This window comes from Sorex fumeus, unplaced genomic scaffold, assembly GCF_029834395.1.
Source record: "Sorex fumeus unplaced genomic scaffold, SorFum_2.1 ptg000075l, whole genome shotgun sequence".
In the NCBI taxonomy this organism is placed as follows: domain Eukaryota; kingdom Metazoa; phylum Chordata; class Mammalia; order Eulipotyphla; family Soricidae; genus Sorex; species Sorex fumeus.
In genome coordinates, this window is record NW_026606132.1 from 16146086 (window position 1) to 16152398 (window position 6313).

Here is a 6313-nt window from a genome sequence, read left to right on the forward strand (position 1 = left end):
TTCTCCCTGGTTTGAAGAGGTTACAATGAACTCGTCGGAGCAATTTTTCTTGCAGCTGATGTGTCTGAGAACTGTTCACGTAATAGAGATCTTCTGAAATGTCGTTATGCATTTTCTTTTTGATTGCTTTGAGTTCAATATACTTCCAAAGTGTAAATGTATTTAAAAAATAATAGACAGATCCCTTTCACTTTTGCTCAATCACTTATTCAGAGGTGAGCTTTTCTAGCAGACTACCTCTCAGTAATTTCAATCCTGAGCAACCCGTTGGAATATGGAAGCAATGTTTACTGGTCAAAATGATTACTTTATATGTATTATACTAATATGCCTATAGTATTTATTTTAGATTAACACTCTATTCACACATTGCTTTGTTAATACTACATATGTTATATTCCATCCTGCGTGGCCTGATTCACAGAAGTACCTAGAATCCATCTCTGACGTACTGCATAAGAATCCCTCATGGCTAGACCCAGGACTATGCAACTGGAAAGAAGATTCCCAGTCATATTTCCTGTTCTAAGGATTAGGAAGGGAACATTTTTTGTGAGAGCGGCAATAAGGTCCTCCATACATCACAAAGAACATCGATTTCTGGTAAACAGAAAAAACATGCAAACAAGTACAAACAATGTGCTGCTTACTGTGGTAATGACATGTCAAAATTCCCATGAAAAATGCAAGAGGGAGCAATAAATCTACCGTTGGGTAGGAGTTTTCAGAGTAGGTTAAACTAAGGAAGGTGACGCTTGAATTGGATTTTGAAAGTTGATGAAGAGGAGAGACAGTATATGCTTAAACATTAACATTTACACTATTTTTTAAATCACGGTGTTCAATCAAAAATGACAACATTTTTTTTTTGCTTTTTGGGTCACACCAGCGATGCTCAGGGGTTACTCCTGGCTCTGCACTCAGAAATTACTCCTGGAGGTGCTCAGGGGGACCATATGGGATGCTGGTATTTGAACCGGGGTTGGCCGCGTGCAAGGCAAATGCCGTATCTGCTGTGCTATCGCTCCAGCCCCAAAAATGACAACATTTTTAAAAAGTACAGAGAACAATACAGAGTGTAAGATAACATTTATTTTTAAAGTTTAGCTCCACCATTTATAGGCAAAAGGAGCCTGGGCAAATTTGTTAACTCTTTTGACCCCAGTGTTCTCAATAAAATTTGAGTGAAAAATTTGCTTCAGATGATAGTTTTGCATTTGTTAAACAAGATAAAGATAACAAAAAGTGGTTAGAAGTTCAATAAATGGAATAGGTTGCACTCATAACTTTCACTTCTAATGAGGTAGGATTTCAGTTTATTGCAAATGATAACACATGGCCACAAATAAAACTTGAGTTTCAAATAATCAATTTTTGCATGTCATAAGTATGCTATATATAATATTTGGAACAAGCTTACACTAAAAATATATTTGCTGTTTAGTTGACATTCTTAATTTACGGGTCTTACCACATTTTACCTGGCAACTCTTTAATAGGGTGTAATGACTTTGAGTTACTAAGGGGGCAATTGCCAATATGCATGGTGAAACTTTGTAAACTTGGATAAACTATTTAATTGACCCATCTATAAACGTGAGAAAACCGTAGCCTCTACTTTAAAAAGCAATTTTAAAGATTAAATGAAGTCATTCAGGTAAAACACCTTAGCATATTATCTGTGTATAACAGTGAATTAAAATATCAATATAACAAAAATTCTATAAAGCCTTATACTCTTATGGCACACTTTTGGCTGTAATTAACTTCTATTTTAGAAACAATAATGTCTCAAATAAATCTGAGAAAGAAGATTTTGCTAGTCTTGCGGCTAGAGCGATAGCACAGCGGTAGGGCGTTTGCCTTGCACGCAGCCAACATGGCCAACCTGAGTTCGATTCCCTCGCCCCTCTCAGAGAGCCCGGCAAGCTACCCAGAGTATCTCGCCCACACGGCAGAACCTGGCAAGCTCCCCGTGACGTATTCGATATGCCAGACACAGTAACAGCAAAGTCTCCAATGGAGATGTTACTGGGCCCGCTCGAGCAAATCGATGAACAACGAGAGGGCCTTTACAATACTTATTTGTACGGGCTCTGATGGGAAAATAGAGGGAAATATAGAATCGTTAGTCTCACAGAGCTCAGAGTTTTGATGGGGTATCAGAAGGAGAATAGTTTTGGTGAATATTGAAAATTGACATGTTTTTAACCGTCTTCTCTCCTCTCCCATGAACTTCAGGAACTGAAAGACTACAAAGCATATGTCTCAAATTCCCTTGCCAGACGGGTGTATGAATGAACACATGATCCAGATCAGGATCATTATAATATTGAATATTCACTCCACCAATGACTGATGGATTGATTATCTTGATCTACATCTACATATATTTATAATGCAAACAAACCCAACAATTTTATTCTTGAAAATTTCTGTTAAAAGTAAAACTAGGGGGCTGGAGCTATAGCATAGCTGGTAGGGCATTTGCCTTGCATGCGGCCGACCCGGGTTCGATTCCCAGCATCCCGTATGGTTCCCTGAGCACCACGAGGAGTAATTCCTGAGTGAAGAGCCAGGAGGACCCCCTGAGCATTGCTGGGTGTGACCCAAAAAGAAAAGGAAAGTAAAAATACAGTGATAAATATGCAAAGTTCATAGTGACTATAGTTGCTAATATATTTTTCAGTACAAAGGTCTAGCTTTTCTGATATTGCAAATAATACCACATAAAATTTACCTGTGAAGCCACCAATCATTTTTTTATTTAGAAACATAGAAATGGTGCTCACAGTGAGAGCAACTTCTGTGCATGTCAACTCCATAAGCCAAAATTGATATTTTTTTCCAATTAACTATTACGTTCAATGACATAATAATATAAAGTGCTTAGAAGGAGTGTATGGCACAGGTTAAATTAGTTATAGAAAATATTTTTTACTGGAGTAGTAAGGATGATATTGGTAGAAATAATGCAAGATAGTTTGGCTATTTTTTCATATTTCCACAGGAAATAAAAGCAGAAAGCTGCTAGAAGCTTCCTTGCATTAGTGGGACAATTCAAAGAAGGTATGGAGAAAAGAATAAAGAATTCACCCCACTGTTCCAGCGAGATTTCAATAACACTGAATGATGTGAGTTGTTTTGATGATGACAAGGCTATAAAAATGTAATTTCTGTATAGAAAGAAACCACTTTCAGACGATCATGATTATTAAGTGAAAGCACGTCGTGAACAAACCAACAAATTAAGGAAATACTGAATTGGATATGATTGGGAAAACATCAAGTTTAAAAAGATAACTGAAAGCAGACAATGTTGCATGAATAAATATAGAACCCAACTGGTGAAGGTTGATTGGCACAATACGGATTGTCACGGAGAGAGACAAAATACGGTAGTAAAATGGAGCAGCAGGTGTGCCAAGGGCTCTGAATAGGAAAGAAAGGGGTACATCTGGAAGAGAGTATCAAGGAGAAGTAAGTGACAGAGATGTGGATCTACGTGTGCTCGCTGTTTATCAACATTGGTCTTGGCAGGAACCAGGTGCAAGCTGAGTCGGATAATAAAAATCTCCTAGTTATCTGAAACACTCTCAAAACATTCTAGAGATCATACTGTTAGTTTCTTTCCCTTGGATGGTTGGTATTATAATTATTTTGCTCTAATTTGTCCATTCTCAGTTTGTACAAAATACCCACAATTAGCATATTATTATACTTGTAGAGCAATATAATTAAGATAATAGCCAAGAATGGGAAATGCAGATTTCTATACATCCACCACATTGTTGATCCTATCACCACTGATTTATTTATTTATTTGTTTATTTATTTATTTATTATTTCTATCCGCATTCTTTTGAATGCTTGTCTCCTGTCGGTCGGTTCGCTTCCTGCTATGAGTAATCCTCAAGAAATGTATTTTGTCTTTCTTCAGTAATTTGTTAGCTTGCCTTAGATCTCTGTTTGGGCTTAAAACTCAGAGACATTTCACTAAAAATGTGTAGGTGCAAGTAGAGACACTCGTGTACACGTTCCATTCAGGAAAGAACACTGGGAACTCAGTCCTAAAGAGATAGATTCTCTTTTAGTTATTTATTACTAAAGATGACCCACGTTTCCCACTAACACAGAGGCAGCACCGCGAGGTCAACAACGCCACTTGCTTCACTTCATTCTTCCATGGTGAGGCTGATACCTTACAAATATTGTTGATGACATTAAAAATTATCTACAGGGGTCATAGCCCTTGTGGATGATACTACAGTAGGAAGGATGCTGACATTGCATGAGGCTGACCCAGGTTTGATTCCCGGCATCCCATATCCCGAGCACTGCCAGGAAACTCCTGAGAATCACTGGGTGTGACCTAAAAAGCAAAATAATATTAATAATAAACATCTATATACTCCAAAGTGAAGATTGAAGCAAGGTGTCTCCTAAGAACAGCTAATTTATTCCAAAACTTTATTTTTTTAGCAAAAAGGTATTAAATCACCAGTTTTCTCATTCTCATTCTCTCAAATTTTACAGAAATTCATTGCATTCCAAGTAGTATGTGTTTGTGTTGGTACAGTGGTTAGAATAGCTGCCTTCCAAGTAATATGTAACACCTGTTTTAATAAAAAGGTAAAGGTAAAGGCCCTCCCGTTGATCGTCGATTTGCTCGAGCGGGCCCAGTAACATCTCCATTGGAGATTTTGTTGTTACTGTGTTTGGCATATCGAATACTCTCGTTAGCTTGCCGGGCTCTCTGAGAGGGGCGGAGGACTCGAACTCGGGTCGGCCATGTTTGGCCTCTTGTAAGGCAAACGCCCTACCCGCTGTGGTATCACTCCAGCAAGTAAATGATATTTATTGGGTGTCCATGATGCTCCTTGGTAGCACCTGAAATTATTTCACTAGATCCATAATAAGAAGACTCCAAAATGTACTTGTAATAATCCCAAGTTTGTCAGTTTCCATAAAGTGAAGAAGCAATTAAAAGTGGTAGTTATTGACTACATGTTTGGCACAAGTCACTCTCTATCACTCTCCTCCTGTTGTTCATCGATTTTCTCGAGCGGGCCCAGTAATGTCTCCATCATGAGATTTGTTGTTGTATCATGAGATACAACAAATCTCATGACACAAGTAGATCCAGAATAAAATGCAAGATTCATCACTTAATCACTTAATCACCTAACTTCCCGTTAGTCGTCGATTTGCTCGAGCAGGCGCCAGTAACATCTCCATTTGTCCCTGTCGCATGCTAGTGTAGCCCAATGGCATCTGCTCGCTCTGGGAACATGAAGAGCCTCAAACCGAACGTTCATGATCTTGACGAAGAAGTCTGTCCATCTCGTAGGTGGGCGGCCACACGGTCTTTTGACATCCCGTGGAATCCAGTCAGTAACAGCTCTAGTCCAGCGGTCATCTTTAAATCTCATTAGGTGACCAGCCCATCTGATTTTTGACACTTTGGCAAATGAGACAGCGTCCCTGATTCTTGATCATCGACGGATGTCGGAACTCCAGATTTTTTCTCTCATTTGAGTGAAACGTGATATTCCAAGCATAGCTCTTTCTATTCTTCTTTGGGAGACCTGAATAGCGTTCTCATCCTGTTTGCGTAGGGCCCAGGTCTCTGAGGCATATGTTAATGCAGGAAGAACACTGGAATCAAAGAGATGTGCCCGGAGCCTAAGTTCTTCGTCCTCTTAGGTATTTCTTCGACGTTCTTGAATGTGTTCCAAGCCGCACTCTTCCTCCTGCACAGCTCGGGTGTCGGGTCATTTGTCATGTTGACTTCTCGACCTAGGTACACATAGCTGTTGCATTCAGAGATGGTAGTTCCGTTGAGAGTGAATGGGGCATCAGGAACGAGGCTGTTTCTCATAAACATTGTCTTTGTAAGATTCAGCGGTAGTCCTACCTTTCCACACTCACGGTCAAAGTCGGTCAGCATTTGTGCCACTTGGCTGATGTTTGGTGTTATTAAAACAATGTCATCAGCAAAGCGGAGGTTGTGTAGTTGCCGACCATCTATCTTCACTCCCATTCCTTCCCATTCCAGTCGTCGCATGATGTTCTCAAGGGTGGCACTGAAGAGTTTCGGTGAAATGGTATCACCCTGCCGCACCCCTCTCTTTACATCAACGATCACTTCTTTGTAGAATGGTGAGATCCTGGTAATGAATCCGCAATACAGCTCACGGAGGATCCTGATGTATTGGGCTTGAATGCCCTGATTGGCTAGGGCTTCAATGACCACTTCCGTCTCAACAGAATCAAAGGCCTTCTTTAAATCAATGAACGTTAAAGAGAGCGG